This window comes from Rhinichthys klamathensis, unplaced genomic scaffold, assembly GCF_029890125.1.
Source record: "Rhinichthys klamathensis goyatoka isolate OS25496 unplaced genomic scaffold, OSU_Roscu_1.1 h1tg000237l_1, whole genome shotgun sequence".
Lineage (NCBI taxonomy): Eukaryota > Metazoa > Chordata > Actinopteri > Cypriniformes > Leuciscidae > Rhinichthys > Rhinichthys klamathensis.
Window position 1 is genome coordinate 407,501 of NW_026606760.1, and position 21,289 is coordinate 428,789.

Consider the following 21,289-nt stretch of genomic DNA (forward strand, 5'->3'; position numbering starts at 1 on the left):
GAAACCTTATTGTAAAGTGTTACCAACATTTCTTATGTTTCTAAAGAATTTACATTTGAAATTATTTTAATAAAGTGAAAAGCCTTGGGCAAATATATTTTGTACTTTGTTGATAGATGTAATATTAGTCATTTTCAGATGCTAGTGATGAATGATTGTGTCTAAAATAAGAAACTGAACAATAATTAAAGACATTAAAAAAAACTAAAACACAATATCAGTTGATCTCTGATGTGGTTTCAATGATCTGACCACAATGCATTTTGACACCACAATAAATGCCAGATTTAGACGCAATCCAGATGTCATCCTATCACAGTAAAACACGTTAATGTCGATGTCAAAATGTCTGATTCCTCCCTTCTGTTTTTTTCTTTCCACTCTCCAACTTCTCAGATTTAGCTTCCTCCCCTTCCCTCTTTCTCATTTCGCCTCAGCTGGGACGTACCCAGCTGAAGGCGTGCGGCGGGCTGCTTCATCATCCGATCCGCTCATCTGATCTCCAGGCTGTGGAGACACTGGCACACGGGTCGGGTCCCTCTCCCTGACATCTTCATCATGGGGGGGCCGAGCTGAAACGGGAACTCCGAGCCTTCTCTCGTTTCGGCACGGGGCGTCACCGCCAGTACGCCGCTTGCCCTTTTGGGAAGGTTACCATGCCCCGGTAAGCCCTGCCACGGAGAGGCAGGCAGCGGAAGCCAGCCAGAGGAGCTCAGCTGCGGCAGAGCATTGGCACCGACCACTCGCCGTATACCTGCACCATCCTGTGAATCTAATTGGCATTCAGTGGGTTGATAAATGAATTGGTATAATGGGACAATATACTTGACATATGTGGGGCTCTCTTGAGAAATAGGATTCATCTTTTGTACTTCACACGTCGACATGCTGCAGATACCGACACAGGCTCTTTCTAAAACAGCTGCGGCCCTCACACTGACAGCCCCCTACCCATCACCTCGGCAGCCAATCAGCTCGCAGCCAGGTTCACGGCCCAATGCTTCCCTCCATGGGGGATGAGATTAGAGAAGAGAGGAGCCAAAGCTCTACCTCTCGCTTTCTCTCGCGCGTTCACAGCTGCTTCGAGGCGACCCTCGAAAAATACACCGCCGTTGCACGGGATCCGTTTTCAGCCCCGTCGAAGCATTCGGCAAGCTGTGTCGCATTGCACTCGCGCTCTCCTTCCTAAGACTAAAAGCATACAGCAAATACACAAACAGCATCAACATCATTTGTCTCAGGGGCAGGGAATAACAATGAGCATTGGATCAACACATTTGCATATCCAATGAATACAAACCGGTCACATCTGTGAGTGGGACGCATCAAGGCTCTCTCGCAGGTCGCCATGGTGATGAATAACAGACGTGATATCGCAATAAATGAGGCGGTTTGCGAGCTCTGCATTCCCCTTTTGTTTTTATTTATGTTTATTTTCCAGGAAATCGTACCAAATGCGATTAATTGAAAGCAGACCAAACATTTCAAATGAACACCAAACAGATTTTAATGCCTTTCTGAGAACGACGGGCACACTTGAACTCATAAAGCGACCTCTGCATATTCCCGGGGTCAAAGATCGCAGCAGGTATTTGGTTTGGATGATCTGTAGCCGTGTCATCGGTTTAGTACCAAGGCCACAGAGAATGGCGGCCCGAGAACAGGAGCATCTTCAGAAGAGCTGACCGGAATAATGACATCATATGTGTCAGTAGATCTTATAAAGGCAACACACACACACACACACACACACACACACGATATAAGCCAGTGTTTGTTCATATATATGTGTGTGTGAGAGAGAAAGCATAGAACGGATTCTAATTTCTGTGTAAAAACAACATATGGAAACTTCATTGTCCATTTCATCCTTCAATGTGTGCCATCAAGTCGTATTTTTCTTGCTCAATCATCTTCAGCGGTGGGAGGGGCATTCTTGCAATGGGCTGATGATCTTATTTATTGAGGCTACCATTACATTTCATTAATTCAACAATTTCTTACAGGTTTATTCTCTCTTTCTGTATGGCATGAAACACATTTTAAGAATTGATCTAGAGCTACCTGTGTCATTAACAAACAGACAAAACACACATTCACGTACTCCTATCATTGCGAGGACTTTCCATTGACACACACACACACACATTTCCCAGGCAGCACACTGTCTTTCTCACGTCACATACACCCGTCTCTCCTGGTTTACCCCACCCCTCTCACCCCCTCCTCTAGCACCATAACCTCCCCTCAAATATCTACCGTAAACCCCTCTGGCCACTGCAACTACGTCAGTTAATGAATCAGAAAAGAAGCTGGTTACCAGATGTCCCAGCTTATTAACACACACTATGTCTCCAGCGTAGAATGTAATGGCATTCAGATTTTAGAGAGAGACAGAGAAAGAAGTCCAAACAGAGAAAGACCAAGAGAGTAGGAGAAAGACATTAGGCCTTTTCACACTGTTTCACACTTGAAGACTTCAGATGCAAAAGCCTCTAAGTCCGTCTAAAGTTTTTGTTTAAAATTAACATTTTTATCAGGCTCCTATAGGTTTCTACCCAAGTTCCGGCATTTCTGAATGGGCAGAGGCTGGGATTTAGTGAGTTTGAAGTGAAAGTATTTGATGAGCGTATACTATGTACGGAGAGCATTCACTCACTATTATCTCATTTTTGACAGAGGTGGCTTTTAGAGGCTTTTGGTCTTCGGAGGTCTTCAGTCTTGTAATTTAGAAAATGTAGAAATTAGCACAGCCTCTTACCCGGGGTTACAAAAGAGCTGCTTTTGCAGTGTTACCCCTCATTGCGGTGCCCAAATTGTGCAGTGTGAAACGATGTAGTGTTAAAATGTTAAAGCTAGATGCTTAGCAACAGACAACCAATCGTGTACATTTTTGCGTGCTTTGTACAGTCATGGAAACACTGCACATTGTAGGCTATAGCTGTGAACAGTAAATTCAGCGTTTTCAGCGAGGAAAAATGTCAAATGCTGACAGAAAACGCATCAATTTGAGTGAAGAAGAGGCCGTTTCATGCTTACCTTTTTAGTCCGAAGTATCCATTCAGTGTAAACTCGATAGTAGCCTACAGTCATCAATATGAGGATGCACAGTGCTAGAGCTTTTATGTAAACAGGTCGCGTGCTACGTGCTGCCGGGGTTAACTTTTTCGAGTGTGAAAAACCCTGTCATCCTAAGTATATGATACCAACTGTTTCAAAAGATAAACAGTATTTTGGCCAAATTCTTAGACAATGCATGTTACATACCTGGCAAAGGCATCCATACAATGCATAATGCATCCAAAAATGGTGGACGAAGACGGCAGAAGATCAATATGAAAGGTAATTTAAAATTAACTATTGTTTTGAAAATCTGTGATTTTTTTTTTGGCTAATTTGGGTACACAGTATTGTTAGCATAGCAACATGCTACCACCAAACTCTACTGAAAAAAAAAACTGACTGTAGAATATGACTTACACTAATACAAGTTATATGACTTACACAAGTTATAGCACCCTTTCTGGCAATTCTCTGAATGCAATGCAAACTAAAGGGTTAGTTGTCGTTATGTATTCACCCTCATGTAATTCCAAACCTGTATGACTTTCGTACTTCTGTGAGAAACAACATTGGACCCCATTGACTTACTTAATATGGACACACACAAAAAAAGAAAATTCAAACTATCATCTTTTGTGTTACCGCAGAAGTCAATCATACAGGTTTGGAACCGCATGAGGCTGAGTAAATGGTGACCGAATTTTCATATTTGAATGAACTATCCCTTTAAGTTTTTATTATAAATTGTTGTCTGAATGAAATCAAGTGTATATAACTAGAAATCCTTATGTTTCAGCCTTAGAAGGCAACTTAGGCAGTAGACAGTATCACACTGACTCTACAATACAATAGACTCTATCCCTGGTCATCACACCACACTCCTCGTGTTGTAAAACTGTCAAACAAAATCTTCATGAGGTTATTAAGACTTTTTAGAAAAGTGCCTTTGTGGATTTTTAATTTGGTCAACCGGGTCAAAGTCATGGAGAACCAACTGGGAGGTAGAAAGGAATTAGACCACAAAGCATACAGGAACTATGGTTCCCTTTCGTTGTCACTCCGAGTTCCGTCGGATGACGACGAATGGGGTTTCGCTTAGAAAGCCTATCGACTTCGAGTATACAAAACGAGCCAATGGCAAACAAATGCCATGGGTCTGCGGAATTTGCATGGCGCAACTCCGCCCCACCTCGTGGGAATAAAAGGAGAAAGCCGGCAATATGCAGATATGTTTTTGCTTCGGAGCCAAGATGTTCTCTTCACTCCTGCAGTCTATTCTCTGACTATCTTCGAGAATCTTCAAGACGAGCAGCTTCCAGTCGGTGTTGGTGTGATGGCATGTTCCAGCGAGTTTCACATTCCTGCCTGCTGATCTGAACAGCTGTGTGTTTCTCCCTGGGCGCTTCAGCACTGCTGCAAGCTTTTCTCACACAAAAAGAGCGTGCACGCGGCGCGTCTTTTTAAAGACGATCTGCCCGTGCATTTCTGAGTGCGGTAGTCTGATAGATTCAGCTGATGGGCACGAGCGCTGTTTTGACGTGTTTGGGCTTCGATCACGGTCGAACAGCGCTCGCGGATGCGTCACGTTCTCTAAGGGGAACATGACCATCGCAATGTAACGGTCAAGACTCAATGAGCTCAACTGAGTGAGAGTCCCCTCATCCACACCCCGATCTATTTTCTCCACGTGAGAGAATACTTTGGCTGGTGGCCAGGTGTGGCTGGTGTGGAACTAAACCGCCGATTAATATCCGTGGTCCACACCCCTCTCTTTAACATTGCAACCCGCGCGGTTCTGAATGAGTTAGCTGGTCAGAGCCACGTATCGGGCATGTGTGGATTACTCTGCCATGTCTCGAGCACTCAAGGCTGATGATTGGTTTTGGGGAGGCGAACCCAAAATCCTTTCTACCCAGATGTGCATGAAGAGGTCATGAGATCGTGAGAGTCTCCTTTGACTTTCGCGACTGCTCAGCAGCCTCTTCCACCTTCTCTGCCCTCGAGAGGCCGCGGCCATGGGTACACTGGGGTTCCCCCCGTGGAGTGTTCTGTGGCAGCACATCTGTGCCCCCACAGCGCCTCCACCTGGCGTGGCGACCCTAAGCACCCCTCCAATGCCTGTAGGTTTTTTGTCTACTCCGGTGGCAAAGACCTATAGAGCAGCGGACAGGCTGCCGTCTCACTGCATGTTATTGCCATCCTTCGGGGTGCTCAATGACATGCACGAGAATAGGGCTGATTCAGGGCTCATCTAAGAGACTGCCTGCCGCCACCGACCTCGCTCTACGAGTGACGAAGGTGACCGCACGCTCCCTGGGTCAGGTGATGTCCACTTGTGTGGTCAGACATTTCTGGGTTAACCTGGTTGATATGCGCGAGGCTGAGCGAACCCGCTTCCTCAACTCCCCCATATCCCAGGCTGGCCCTTCGGCGGCGCGGCCGAGGACTCTGCCCAACAGTTCTCGGCCGCCCAGAAGCAGACTGAGGCTACCAAACACGTTCTGACCCCGCGGCCAGCTGCTGCCGCCGGCTCAGACGCCTCAGTCAGCTTGCCGCCGAACGCGCCCTCCTGCGACTTTCGCCCCCTCCCGCCCGGCCCCAGCAGCTCCGGGCCGCGCTGTGGAGGTGGTCGCAGGAAAGCGCCCCACCCGTACCAGCCCCGCAGCCTGCCAAATGCCAGGCAAAGCGGCGCTCCCGTTACGGGCAGCTCAGAGATGGGTTGCAGTTCTCCAGGAGGTGGTTGCAGGGCCACTCCTTTCCCCGGTGGAGGGCCGGGGGAGAACCTCTTTTTCCAGAGAGCTGACTTCCCATCTCCAAGCACACAGAGTTCTCGGACGACACGGTGCGCCGCCCCCGGGCCGTGCACCCCTCGTCCTCCTCTGTCCCAGAGCCGGATGACAGTGCACGCCGTCCCCGGACCGTGCCGCTCTCATCCTCCTCTGTCGCCAGACCCCTGGCAGAGCAGACCCCCGTGGAACGTTCGTCCTTCCCTGGTCTCCTCTGTCAGGACGCGGTCTATGGCTGTACCCTCACACCGGGCCGCTATGCCGTCCAAGTCTGGGTCAGCCATACCGCCTCGCTGCCCCACCGACGGGAAGTCTGTGGTTCGCATGACCCCGCTGGTTTAGTCCTTGGGACCCTGGCTAGAGCTTCCCAACCTGTCCCGCTGGGTCGCACGAACGATCAGGCTCGGCTACGCGATTCAGTTCGCGCGGTCTCCTCCCCGCTTCAAGGGAGTCCGCTCCACTTTGGTCGGTGGCAATGCCCCTATCATGAGAGTGGAGGTTGCCACCCTGCTGGCGAATGGTGCGATCGAGACTGTCCCTCCAGCCGGAATGAGGACCGGCTTCTACAGCCCGTACTTCATTGTCCCGAAGAAAACCGGTGGGTTACGGCCAATCCTGGATCTGCGCGTTCTGAACCGCTCCCTTCACAGGCTGCCGTTCAAGATGCTCACCGCCAAACGCGTTTTCGAATGTATGCGGCACCAGGATCGGTTTGCAGCGATCGACCTGAAGGACGCCTACTTTCATGTCTCCATTCTCCCTCGACACAGACCGTTCCTGCGGTTTGCTTTCGAGGGGCAGGCATATCAGTACGCAGTTCTCCCATTCGGGCTAGCCCTGTCTCCTCGCGTCTTCACGAAGGTCGTCGAGGCAGCCCTTGTTCCCCTCCGGGAACACGGGGTTCGCATTCTGAATTACCTCGACGACTGGCTAATTCTAGCTCACTCTCGAGATCAGCTTTGCGAACACAGGGACTGTGTGCTCCGCCACGTAGCCCGTCTGGGCCTTCGGGTCAACTGGGAGAAGAGCAAACTTTGCCCCGTGCAGAGGATCTCTTTTCTCGGTATGGAGATCGACTCGGTCGCCATGTCCGCGCAGCTCACGAGCGAGCGCGCGCAGTCACTGCTGACTTGCCTGAGACAGTTCGAGGGCAAGAGTGCGGTTCCACTGAAACTTTTTCAGAGGCTCCTGGGGCATATGGCATCCGCAGCCGTGGCAACACCGCTCGGATTACTTCATATGAGACCGCTTCAGCTTTGGCTTCGCGACCGAGTCCAGAGGTGGGCATGGCAACACGGCACTCTCCGAGTACCAGTTACTCCGACCTGCCGTCAGACCTTCACCCCATGGTCGAACCTCAGTTTTCTACGGGCCGGAGTGCCCCTGGAACGAGCTTCCCGGCATGTTGTCGTAACGACAGATGCCTCTACCACGGGCTGGGGTGCCACGTGCAATGGACGTGCTGCCGCGGGCTCCTGGACAGGACCCCACCGCCTATGGCACGTCAATTGCCTCGAGTTGCTGGCTGTACAGCTCGCCTTGCGCGGCTTCCGAGCCGTGCTCAGGGGCCAGCATGTACTAGTTCGTTCAGACAATACCGCGACCGTAGTGTACATCAACCGTCAAGGTGGTCTGCGCTCCCGCCGTATGTCGCAACTCGCCCGCCACCTCCTCTTATGGAGTCAGAAGCATCTGAGGTCGCTTCGTGCCATTTATATCCCCGGAGCCCTGAACTGTGCAGCCGACGAGCTCTCACGGCTTCAGCCCCTCCCGGGAGATTGGCGACTCCATCCCCAGTCGGTTCAGCTGATTTGGGATCAGTTCGGGGACGCACAGATAGATCTGTTTGCCTCTCACGACTCGACCCATTGCGCCCTGTATTATTCCCTGACCGAGGGCACGCTCGGCACGGATGCACTGGCGCACAGCTGGCCGCGGGGCCGCAAATATGCGTTTCCCCCAGTGAGTCTTCTTGCGCAATTCCTGCGCAAGGTCAGGGAGGACGAGGAGCAGGTCACTCTGGTCGCGCCGTACTGGCCCACCCGGACCTGGTTCTCCGAACTCATACTCCTCGCGACAGCACCTCCTTGGCCGATTCCTCTGAGGAAGGACCTCCTTTCTCAGGGACGGGGCACCCTGTGGCACCCTCGTCCCGATCTTTGGAACCTCCACGTGTGGCTCCTGGACGGGACAAGGCAGGTTTGAGTACCCTACCACCAGCGGTGGTGGCTACCATCACTTCCGCTAGAGCGTCGTCCACGAGACACGTCTATGCGTTGAAGTGGAACCTCTTCGTCAACTGGTGCTCTTCTCACCGAGAAGACCCCCGGAGATGTTCGGTCAGTGTCCTGCTTTCCTTTCTTCAAGAGGGGTTGGAGCGAAGGCTGTCTCCCTCCACCCTCAAGGTCTATGTCGCCGCTATTGCCGCACATCATGACCCGATAGAAGGTAAGTCTGTGGGGAAGCATGACCTGATCATCAGGTTCCTGAGGGGAGCGAGGAGACTGAATCCTCCTCGCCCTCCTCTCGTACCCTCTTGGGACCTCGCAGTGGTCTTAACTGCCCTGCGCAGCGCTCCCTTTGAGCCTTTGCAGTCAGTCGAGCTTAACTTCCTGTCAATGAAGACAGCGCTTCTGACTGCATTGGCCTCCATCAAGAGGGTAGGGGACCTGCACGCATTCTCCGTTGACGGAGCGTGCTTGGAATTCGGGCCGGGTGACTCTCACGTGATCCTGAGACCCCGGCCTGGATATGTGCCCAAGGTTCCTACCACTCCCTTCCGGGACCAGGTGGTGAACCTGCAAGCGCTGCCCCCGGAGGAGGCAGACCCAGCCTTGGCACTGCTCTGTCCAGTACGTGCTCTTCGCATCTATGTAGACAGAACGCAGTGTTTCAGGACCTCAGACCAGCTCTTTGTCTGTTATGGTGGGAAGCTGAAGGGAAAGGCTCTCTCCAAGCTAAGGTTGTCTCACTGGATAGTGGACGCCATTGCTTTGGCATACCAGCAGCAAGGTCGACCGTGCCCCTTTGGTGTGACCGCCCACTCCACCCGGTGTGTGGCGTCCTCTTGGGCTTTAGCGCATGGCGCCTCGCTAACAGACATCTGCAGAGCTGCAGGCTGGGCGACACCTAACACATTCGCAGATTTTTCAATCTCCGAGTGGAGCCAGTCTCCTCTCATGTACTGTCTTTTTCAAGCTAACATGGGACCCGTTATGTGTCTTCGCTTGCTCGCCATGCCACTCCACGGACTGGATACGTGCGATATTCTCCTCAGGTGAGCTTCCCCGAAAGCCCTGAGCTCCTCCAGCACTGCTGACGCTGGCGCCAGTGTCTATTGCCTGCGCGTCGGCTAGGTGCCTTCCGTGTGCATGGTACCTCCTCTGAGCTACCCCCACGTGTATTTCCACTGTAAGCCTCTTTGAGCATGTGTCTTTCCCTCGGCAAGCCACCTTGCCACCCCTGGGGTTGAAATATTCCACCTGCGGCTGGACACCCCAGTGATTCCCCATATGCATCCCTCGGGTCATATGTGTATTCTTAAGTCCCCCCCTCTGGGTTGGCAGTAATTGCATATTCCCCTAAAATCTGGGATATGCTCCCCAGTGTACCTTGGTATTCCTGTGTTAAATAGGAGTCCTTCGTCCGTGCTAGTCTCACGACAGGAATCTCAGATTTACGCAGGGCACTGGAAGACAGCTGAGAAGTGGCGTGATTAGACTGGTATCCCCATTCGTCGTCATCCGACGGAACTCGGAGTGACAACGAAAGGGAACGTCTCGGTTACGGATGTAACCCTCGTTCCCTGAGTAGGGAACGGAGACGTTCCGTCTGCCTGCCACTTCCGCTGTACCGCTGGAACAGCCGAGTTCAGTCTTGGCTCCTCAGCGAAGAAACATATCTGCATATTGCCGGCTTTCTCCTTTTATTCCCACGAGGTGGGGCGGAGTTGCGCCATGCAAATTCCGTAGACCCATGGCATTTGTTTGCCATTGGCTCGTTTTGTATACTCGAAGTCGATAGGCTTTCTAAGCGAAACCCCATTCGTCGTCATCCGACGGAACGTCTCCGTTCCCTACTCAGGGAACGAGGGTTACATCCGTAACCGAGACGTTAGTTGGTGACTGTTTTCCTAGTACAAGATGAACGGCATGAAATCACTCAACTGCATTTGCATCACTGTCCACAAAACAACAAAAAGCCAGTTTAACAAGTTCAATGGCATGAAGTTACTCAATATCGTCCACTTCAACCAGGAATACACATAACAATTGGTCTTTTAAGTGTACATGTTATTTTAAACCACCCCAAAAGACTTACAGTAGACCGTCTTCGTATAACAGTTTACCTTAAACTGCATGTCTAAATAATCATGATAGGAATCTGACCTTCCTTTGGTTTCATTTGAGTGTGCTCACTCAAGCACACACCGAAACCGCTGAGGATTTTCTAGGTCTGTATACAAAGTCAAGGATGTGAGGGGAACACTAATTAGTGATATATCAATGACCTACTTGTGTCTCGTCTAAATAAACCAGCAGTCAGCAGGATCTGAATGCCGTTTAACCCTCCCAAGCCCAAAGCTGCAATATTCCCCAAAGATTAAAGCTTCCTTCCTGACCACCCCAGACCACTGCACTAGAAATATGAAATCCTTTGCAAAAAACAAATCCAGAAACTTGAGCTATATTAACCAAAGATTAAGCATGAAGCACAGTGTTTTAATGAGCTCTGTATTGTATTATATATATATATATGCAAGTCCTGATTTTGCCGAGCTAGACACGTTCCTGGGTCAACATATTTTGTTGATCCTGGAGCAACATTCCTGTCCAAAAAATTGAGCTATATCCCCTTAAACCTAACCTTACCCATAAATTATCTCTAAAATCAGAGGGAAATGATAGGTGAACACAGATGTAGAAGCACCAAACCCTGGTTGTAATCCTAAACTTGTCCCTCAAATCTGATTGGTTGATTGGAATGTTGTTCCAGGATCAACGAAGATGTTGTAACATGTTTCACTTGGTGAAATTAGGTTCAGTATGGCGTTATTATCCTGTCCAATGTCGAGAGCGCATTATTGTAGCGCGAAAGTACATTAATATTATGCGCGAGCGTGAATCTCTCTGCTCGCGCGCGGAATATGATGTGCGCGAGCGTGAATCTCTCTGCTCGCGCGCGGAATATGATATGCCCAGCGCGAATCTCTCTGCTCGCGCGCGGGAACTGGGCACGCGCTCTCATATACACTTCTCTTGTAAGAATTCTCTCTCTGGGCTGATTGGGCTCGCTGCCTTGCTCAGAGAATATGCATGCACTTAAAACGTGTTCAGTGCAATCGCGAATTGCTCCTCTTCCCCAGCTAACAATTTTAGGTTATAAGAACGTTTTCATAACGTTCCCATTAAGTTATAAAAACGTTATTTCTGAATGTTCTAGGGAATTTCAAAAAGTCCCGTTTTTTAGACGTTGTATTAACGTTATTTCTTGGTTATAAGACCGTTCAATTCTCCCATTATGTAAACAGTATTAATGTTATTTCCTGGTTATAATAACGTTAGAACGTTCAATTCTCCCTTTATATAAACGTTGTATTAACGTTCTTGCTTGGTTATAAGAAGTTATTCAAACGTTCAATTCTCCCATTATATAAACGTTCTCTTAATGTTTTTCGAAGATAATGAAAAACGTTTCATTCATAACAAGGTAGCCTATAATAGGCCTATATGAAGAACCTAAAACAAGAACTTTCAGATTTTAAAATTAAGATAAAAATTTTAAAAAAGACCCATGAATCATGTCTATAATATGTGTAATGTAGTCCACTGAAGTCGAGTTGAATTGAACCCAAGTAGGCCTATAGTTTATTCCAATAAACCGATTTGGGTTGAAGTGACCATATGAAATTAACATGAACATAAACTTGGAAATTGTTGTATAAATGAGCTATATAAATTAAATTAACTTTAACTTGTGGATGTCATTGGTTGTTTTTGGTCATAATCCTTGTCCTTGTGTTCCCATTGTCTCTTGTCTAGCTTTGTTCCCTGTAGGCAACCATTGTTGGTGATTCTATGTTTAGTCCAAGTTTATGTTCATGTTAATTTCATATGGTCACTTCAACCCAAATCGGTTTACTGGAATAAACTATAGGCCTACTTCGGTTCAATTCAACTCGACTTCAGTGGACTACATTACACATATTGTAGACATGATTCATGGGTCTTTTTTTTTTTAATTTTAGGTTCTTCATATAGGCTAGGCCTATTATATAGGCTACCTTGTTATATAAAAAACATTAAGAAAGGTTTTAATAATTATTAAAACATTTCTTAATGTTTTTTTTTTTTATTGAATGAAACGTTTTTCATTATCTTAGAAAAACATTAAGAGAAGGTTTATATAATGGGAGAATTGAACGTTTGAATAACGTTCTTATAACCAAACAAGAACGTTAATACAACGTTTATATAAAGGGAGAATTGAACGTTCTTATAACCAAGAAATAACGTTAATACAACGTCTAAAAAACTGGACTTTTTGAAATTCCCTAGAACATTCAGAAATAACGTTTTTATAACTTAATGGGAACGTTATGAAAACGTTCTTATAACCTAAAATTGTTAGCTGGGGAAGAGGAGCAATTCGCGATTGCACTGAACACGTTTTAAGTGCAGGCATATTCTCTGAGCAAGGCAGCGAGCCCAATCAGCCCAGAGAGAGAACTCTTACAAGAGAAGTGTATCTGAGAGCGCGTGCCCAGTTCCCGCGCGCGAGCAGAGAGATTTGCGCTGGGCACATCATATTCCGCGCGCGAGCAGAGAGATTCACGCTCGCGCACATCATATTCCGCGCGCGAGCAGAGAGATTCACGCTCGCGCATAATATTAATGTACTTTCGCGCTACAATAATGCGCTCTCGACATCTGACAGGATAATAACGCCATAGTTCTGCTATTTTTAGAATGTCAGTCGAATGTGCATAAAGTACTTGGTGTCCCAAAGTGTTTCAGAAAAGAACAATATCATTATGGTTCAAGATTTGTAGCAACGCTGTCCAGTATATAAAAAGCCGCATAACAACTGCAGTAATGACAGTGAAAGTGATTTATGAGCAAATCTGCAAGGAAACAAATTCTAATATAATTCAGTGCCGCAGGTTAATACAATTGCAGTGAGTAAATCCCCAGAAAGACTGTAATATGAATGCTGTGAAAGATTAAAGTCAAGTAAAAGCAAATGTAATCCCAGACTCACTGACTTTACAAAAGCGGGGGGATTGTGGGATACTGCAATTTAATTCGAGAAATTATTATTTGGGTTTTAGTGTCAGTATGGCTGTGAGGCCTAATATTACAAGATGTTATAGTAAAGTCAATAGTGTGCTGCTGTGTGAATGCAAGTTAAAGGAATAGTTTGTTCCATTATTTACTCATGTCATTTTATATGTATATTCTTTTATTTTTTGCTTCTATGCAACTCAAAAGGAGAAAAGAACTCCATAAAGATTACATGCAAACATGGAACAACATGAGGTTGAGTCAATCATAGTAGTATATACACTTTTAGGTTACTACTAATTTAATTCTACACAGGAAGAGATTGGCTTCCTCTTTTTTGTGAGGTCTTGTCACGAACATTTGTCTTAATGTAGGACATTGACCTTTTACAAGTACAAAATGATAGAAAAGAGGAAAATTACTGGTGCTAAATCAGTAGTATCTGATTCAGCAGTTGTGGTTAAATTTACATGATCATGCAATATCATTAAACATCTTACTGTCAACCACAACTGCAGTTTCTGAAGGAAATTAATTACTGCCAGTAAATAATTAAGAACATTTAGATTTGAACAACTGAATCACAGAGCAAGAGTCATAAAGCACAGAGCAAACATCCACTCAGCAGTTAACCAGAATATAGAGAGATTATTGCTTTTATACACAAAAGCAATAAAAAAGTCTTCTTGTAATTAGTTTTCTCATTTGTTCATTTTTGCTGCTGTCATATCAGCACACATCAGACATTAAGGAGGCCATATTTTGCCCCTTTACAAAGTCTTGATTTTGTTTTTAGGGTCTAAGTTTTAATGCTTGAATATTCAAAACGCATTATTTTTCACATATTTTACATTGTTGCAGCACCTCTTTTCCCAGTCTGTCAGTAACACTCTGTTTAGTTCCTGTCTCTATGAAGCCCCTCCTTCCGAAAAGCGCAATGTTCTCTGATTGACCGATTGTTGTGATCGGTCAACTGCTTTGAGTGCGTTTCGGAAATGTCACACCCCTTTACCATAACTGCGAGTTACAACACACTACTGACGCAACTCAACCAGGCCTTGTCCATTTTTTGCGCATGCCTGGGGCGGGAATTATTTAAATGAGGAAGATTGTGATGTGTAGGCAGAAGAAACTCAACAATTGAGGTGTTTCAGGGAGTTCAGAAAGACTTTTTTCAAAATACCTTTTTCATCCTCAAACAGCAACATTTCACACTGAAGGACGTTCAGCATAATAAAAAGCATAATAGGTCCTCTCATGCCTTATATGTGTGTGTTCGGTACATGCTATGTACTCTATCTACGTTACTGCCACTTTAAATACCTTGATAATGCATCAATATTCATGTTTATAGCTGTACAGACTGTTTTAAATAAAACTTGTGCTTCAAATATTTCTTTATCCACGTGGTGTTTGTGAAAATCAAACTAACACACATGAAAATATGCAAGGAATGTTTTCTACTTGAGAGCTATTGAAGGTTTTAAAATTTAAGGTAGAGATTAAAATAAATTGCCAGCGGGTACCATGTTCACAAAATACCTCTTGAAAGGACCCATTAAGAATGGATTTGGTTCCTCAAGTTCTTTTGGAATGACTTTACAATTACAATACTCTTTTACAGTGCTCTTCAAGGTCGCAAAGACGTCCTTTGGAATTCACACTGAGAAAATGGATAAAGGGTGCCTGTTCTTCCAGAGGACAGAAATCTTACTGGTGTAATTCTATAACCACACAGCAACGAGGTTACGAAAGCATCTTGACAGACCCTCTGTGTCATTTTGCGTATTATAAATTGCCATCATAACTTTTCCCCATGACAATCAGTCTTTTTTATTACAGAGTCAGATACCCTACAGAGCCCGTATGGGATATTGCATGCTGTCACTATGACAGGCTAAAATCTAGCTTTAAGTAATGTGTACAAATGACCATACATACATATTTCTCCCATGTTCTGATTATACATCCCTCACCTGCTTATTATTTCATGCAGTTCAGTGGGATTTTACACAATGGTCTCAGCCTGTCGTTTATAATTTATTTCATGACAGCGCAGCACAAATTCGCTAAAGCATTATTCATTTGAGTGTTCATTAATTATGCAAATGAGTTGCAATTAACTAATCTCTTCATAAGACGCCATTTGCATGTTAATGAACTGCATGGTTGTGACATTATTTAATTGGGTAGATAGATACATTAAATGCACAGTGTGAGTCTCAAACTGATATTACAGCCAACGCATTAAAACAAGTAAAAATTAATAATGTGTGTCACCAAAATTTGATCAGAAAAACAGTTTATCAGCATCTAAAAAAAAAAAAAAAAGAAAAAAAAAAGGTAACCCCAGAACATTCCTTTAACACTGTGTACTGTATAATAAATACATAAATATTTAGAATTATATGGGGCTGTAAAGTCACACTTACAGACAGACTAAGTATGAGTCAGGAGTCTATGTCTCTGAATGAAGCAGGATATCTCTACGTTATCAGGGGTCTTTTGAAGAACATCTGTGTTTGGAGTGTTTGTGAGGATTTCAGCCAGGCTACTATCTCTCTGCCCTGATCTGAAGCGGTGGAGCTGCTCTCTTATTATCTCCAAAGACCTCCACCCACTAACCGACATTTCCGTTCATCTCCTCAGCAACCTTCCCTCCCCCTGACCTAAGCACCCCTCTGCCTTGTAGTGTTCCTGTTAGTTGGGAAGTGATGTGTTTCCTCAGGAAAATGAGCAGACATTATGGATATGTATATTGAGGAAAGGTCTGAAGAACCAACGAGGTCTACTACCTGGAGAAACTGTCCATTAACACCTGAACGGCAATTGCTTAGCTGGCACATGCAGCCCGTTTCTGACCCAATCAACTAACTCTTTGCAACTACTTACAGCAGACACGGGAAACCACAGTTTAATTTCACACTTTTAAAGGGATCGTTCGCCCAAAAAAGAACTTTCTGTCATCATTTACTCATCCTCATTTCATTCCAAAGCTGATTGCAGTTCACAAAAGAGACAAAAGAATTGTGAAGAACGTTGGGGTTCAAAGAACACTGGACTCCACTGACTTTAATTGCATGAAAAAAAAAAAAAGACATTGTTTAAAATATCGTCTTTTGTGTTCCACAAAGGAAGCCAAACAGGTGTGGAACAACATGAGTGATTTGTTTACACACCAAGACCCAAGAATGATAACTATAACTACTATAGTTACATTGCCATGCAAGGCGCCATCCAGCTGGGGTTAGGTTGTCTTGCTCATGGACACCTCGACACTTGGTCAGGTGGAACCGGGGATAACCCTAACCCAGAACCACCAACCTTCCGGTTTGTAGACGACCTACATGAACCACTGAGCCACTGCCGCCCCAACACTTGGCACACTGCCGCCGTTTGTAGACAACCTACATGAACCACTGAGCCACTGCAGCCCCAGTAATATCTATCTATACATTTTTCAACCTATGTTTGGGTGAAAGATGTGGCGAGCAGGACGAGGTCGAGGGACGTGAGAGAACTGCGCGAGGCCGGTGGTGTGATTACTGATGAACGACACCTGTGAGATGCATCGGTCTCATATCTCTCACGTCCCTCGACCTCGTCCTGCTCGCCACAATTGACAAACCTGATCATTTGGTATAAAATTTAATTACAAAATTTAAACCAACGGTTGGGTTTGTCCATATTGGACCCAAACATTGGTTAAAACAACCCAGTATTTTTTAGAGTGTACTTTTAAATGGTAGAAACAATGGAGAAATACGTTTTATGCCCACATATTGGCATAATTTTGGCATATACCAGCAAACGCCTGAACTGAACTATTAGTTCAATGTGATCTTCGATCAGCAGCACATTTCACTCTTGGTGTTAATAGACCATTGGTCAGTCTACTTTCTCACTATAGGCCTACTCGAAACATACTGTACAACTAAACATACCACTTAGAAATCTAGAAAGTAAAAAGCCCTTTTCACATGTTTAACATTCAACTGAAGTGTTGGAAATGGCTCGGCTTGCCAAATGAACCCTGACTTCCTGGGGATTTGGAAAACCTGGCTGAAATCCCCTCTCTCCAGATATCAACGAGGTCTGCGCCGTGACGTGTGGATGCATAATTAGCAGCAGCATGAGAGCGAAGTGGTATTAATTATTACGATTAAAACATTAGCCATGCAGCTCATGCGTTCATTGTGATGAAATGGGCCCGCGTCCCCCTGACCTACAAACCACTGCGCACAGGCACCAGAAGGAAGATGCGTAATTGTGTTTCCAGTTCTCCTTAAGACGCTGGCATAATTAGTGTGCTTCTCGCCCGAAAGAATAGAGGTGATTTGGAAAGTGTCCAAATTGCAAGCCTTAATGAAAACGCGCCGTCGGTGAAGGGTAGTCTGTCAAAGGAAGCAAACTTCTCTAGGGCGAATGCGTTCGTGTGACTTGGCCGTGTTTAAATGGGATCTAGCGGTCCCGTGAGACGTGGGAGACAGGGTGGTTTTTCGGGGGGAGGGGTGCCGGATTTGGGGCTAAACTAAACAGATTTTGAGCCAGAAGGGCTCTGCAGTAAAAGTTTAATGAAACCATCCACACAATGTATGCACATAGTCCACGTAGAGTGCTTCCTCACACTCACTAAACAAAACCGAAATGCTTTTTCAGAACAAATGGCTTTTATCTCCTTCTTGATTGAAAGCCGCTCTCTGAAATCTGCAGTTTATTAAGGCAATAACCGACTAGAGGCCATTGATTTTGTCTCTGCAGTGGCTTACTGCTTTTTTAAACAGGCAGCAACGGTAACATGATAAAATTAACCAATATTCAATAAAATGTTAAATGTAGACCCTCATGTTTGGGTTCTCATTGACTCATCCAATCATAATTTTTCATAAAATATTGTTTATTTCATTGGTCATAATATTTTATAAAATATGTTTGTTCATATATTTTTCAATTATAATAAACAAATGTTTTAATACATTTGTATTATATTTTTATTTTTTATTTCAAGAAATATATGTTTTAAATATAAATCAGACATATTTTTTACAACATAAATATGTTCTATGGTTAACAAATACATTACCCTTTAAAAGTTTGGGGTCTGTAAGATATTACATTTTTTATGTAAAAAGTCTCATGTGCACCAAGGCTACATTTACAGTATGTTATCAAAATAGAAAAACAGTAATATTATGCAATATATTACAGTTTAAAATAACCGTTTTTGATTTGAATATATTTTAAAAGCTGAATTTTTCAGCATCATTACTCCAGTCTTCAGTGTCATACGATCCTTCAAAAATAATTCTAATTTCTTAATATTATCAATGTTGAAAACAGTTGTGCAGCTTAAAATTTTTATGGAAACTTGGATAATTTTTTTTCAGGATTCTTTGAAGAATAGAATTCTTTGCGCCTTCCTGTCACTCAAACAGAAGAGCGTTGGCTCTTGTAACGCCAAGGTCATGGGTCCTATATTCCCAGGGGAAGCAAGAACTGATAAGAATGTAAATTTGTACCTTGAAATGCAATGTAAGTCGCTTTGGATAAAAGCGTCTGCCAAATGCATAAATGTAAATAGAAAGTCCAAAAGAACAATATTTATTTGAAATATAATTTTTTTGTAACATTGTAAATGCCTTTAATAAAACGATGGCCAATACAATATTAATATTCAAAAATGTTGAACAGTAATATATATTTAAATACAATTTAAAATAATATTTGTTTATTATAATTATAAATAAACAACCAAAAATCTATGTTGCCCCTATTCAGTTATTGATGGTCAATTTCAAAGGACAGCAAAGCCCATTAATTCTGGCTGTGTGAATTATCCAGAGACATTGAGTGAGGATAAATCTGTAATGGCTTTAAATGAAATAATCGGCTTTTGAAAATAAAGATGTGAACTGAATTAATCACCACAGAAATCAAGAAAGTCCCCATGAGTGCAGCTGCGCCCAATGAAAGAGAGTTTCAGTTAAATGCTAAAAAATGTACATAATTTATCCACCCTTCTGAAAGGGCCTCAGCTTGGAGACCAGCTTGATATGGAGCGCCGTGTTTGCAACGGCAGCGAGCGGCACGATAAAAAGTGCATGCTTGTATACGCATAGGTGCACGCAGGCAGTGACGAGTTTCACTTAAGGAGCTAAGCGCTAATGAAGATGCTCTAAACATAACCCGCAACTCTCTAGCTCTGACACCTACCAATTAACACTCCTCAGTATGAAGCCTTCCATTACCAATAAACTGAGCAGGCAAAACACTGCTGTGGCTCCCCTGTAATGGAAAATAATTGAAGAGTTAAGTGGGTCTTATTACTTATCCACCAAGACTCTGCATGCTTACACACACTTCCTAATATCCGAGTTCATTGCCCAAAATGCCTTTGAAGATCATGTAATTGGCCCCAACCGACGACGATTCATTAGCTAGCCATTCGGAGGTCGAAATTCAACTTCAGCTCTTTCTTTTCTGAAAAATAATGGAGAATCTACAAAGTAACAGTTTGCTGCATGCTAGCTCGTTTTACACAAATCTGCCAAACAGGTTGTTGACATCATGGAACTGATATAGAGGTGACTATGGTGACCAAATTTTTACAAGTAAAGCTTGAATAATAAAAATATGACATAACCCTCAAGCAGGCACTAATGATACACGTCTGAGCTTTAAAAGGTTCAGAAGAATATTTAAATGTATTCTTTTGGCAAACTCTTCAAAATCAACTTACAGTGCATTTAAGGGGTACAATTGTTTGACAGAACGCAAATCCACATCCTTTGCATGCTGCAACACTCTACCAGTTACAGCTACAGGAAAATAAAGGGAATATATAAGGTATCGTTGTAGACAAACTAGTTTACGATTATCAAATATTCCTGAAACAATCCTAAAACTTGAATTTTACCACCAAACACAAAAACATGGCATGAAAGCTGAGGGTGGAGTCCCCAAACTGCAGTAGTCATTGAGAGCTCAATTCATTAGTAGTCATCTAGGGATTTTCATATGGCTACTTGCCAATTCCCAAAACACATGCTTGCCTACATATACTAGCCGTCTGTGGTATCATATGTTCTTTTGCATAAAACATAGGTTAAACATAAAAAGTTCTGACCAATATGATAGATCTACTCAATGGCAACATTTTATTCATTATTATTCATTTTACTCACATCAATGTTGTTGTTACTACAAATTTTGCTGGATCTATTTGTTTTCAACTGATCTCAGTTGCTTGGGAGTTGCTTGTGATATTCAGTATGCTCAGAAGCTCTTACTTTTATGAGAAAAATCAGAAAGTAAAATAAATACTGTGAATTCCCAGTTATAACATTAGAGTATAAGTAGATGTCATGTTCCTGGCAGACAACTGCGGAATGAGTCAGGGCACTCCCCTTCTCTCTTTGAGACCGGTATGCTTTTTCCACACTATGTCAATTTTAATCGGTAAAAAAAATTGGTTGGTTACTGATTTTCTGCACAAAAATGTCTTAATTGTACAAATAAAGCAGGCTCATAATAAACAGTTACACTACAAGTGGTATAGCCTAAATCAGAACTACAAAAATGACCAATTTAACTTGGTTAAATTACCAAATTACCCAATGCAACTTAAGTTTATTTTAATTTGTTAACCCGTCTTTTGACAGTGTGACATTAACAAACTGTTATCTGTCATTTTCTCTAACAGGATGCAATGTTTTAGAATGTGGCAAACTAACTAATACCATAAAAAAGATACTCACTGACGTTTGTGCTTTTGGTTTCCCTCCATCATGATGTCACTTCCTGGGTGATGATGTCATTAAGGAAGTGTCTTTTGTTAACTTACAAAAGACTTACAGGATGGAATAAGATAAGTGTGGGACACAAAAACCTATAAATCATTTCTAAGATTATACCCAAAATAATCCCTATAAACATCCCCCAAAAAATATTTTGATTTGTTTGGAAACCTCTGCTTTAACAAATTTTGCAATAGTTTATTATAAAAAAAAAAGTCAAAATAATAATAAAATAAAATAAAAACATGTTGCATAGCATATAACCCAGCCATTCATACAGTTAAACAAAAATCATAATAAACTCAGTAACATACAGTGGATTAAAATATATATAGAGAGTAAGTAATTACATTTCTATATG

General features: G+C 43.8%; 1 protein-coding gene across 1 annotated transcript in view; it reads right to left on the reverse strand.

The window, feature by feature from the left end:
• The window catches only part of itga4 (integrin alpha 4), a 62,871-nt gene extending 41,933 nt beyond the window's left edge, over positions 1-20,938 (reverse strand). Inside the window, exon 1 of the mRNA XM_056265643.1 lies at positions 20,890-20,938. The gene's annotated coding sequence lies outside the window, so the exon portion shown is untranslated. The remainder of the gene's footprint in view (positions 1-20,889) is intronic.
• Positions 20,939-21,289: the final 351 nt, after the last annotated feature.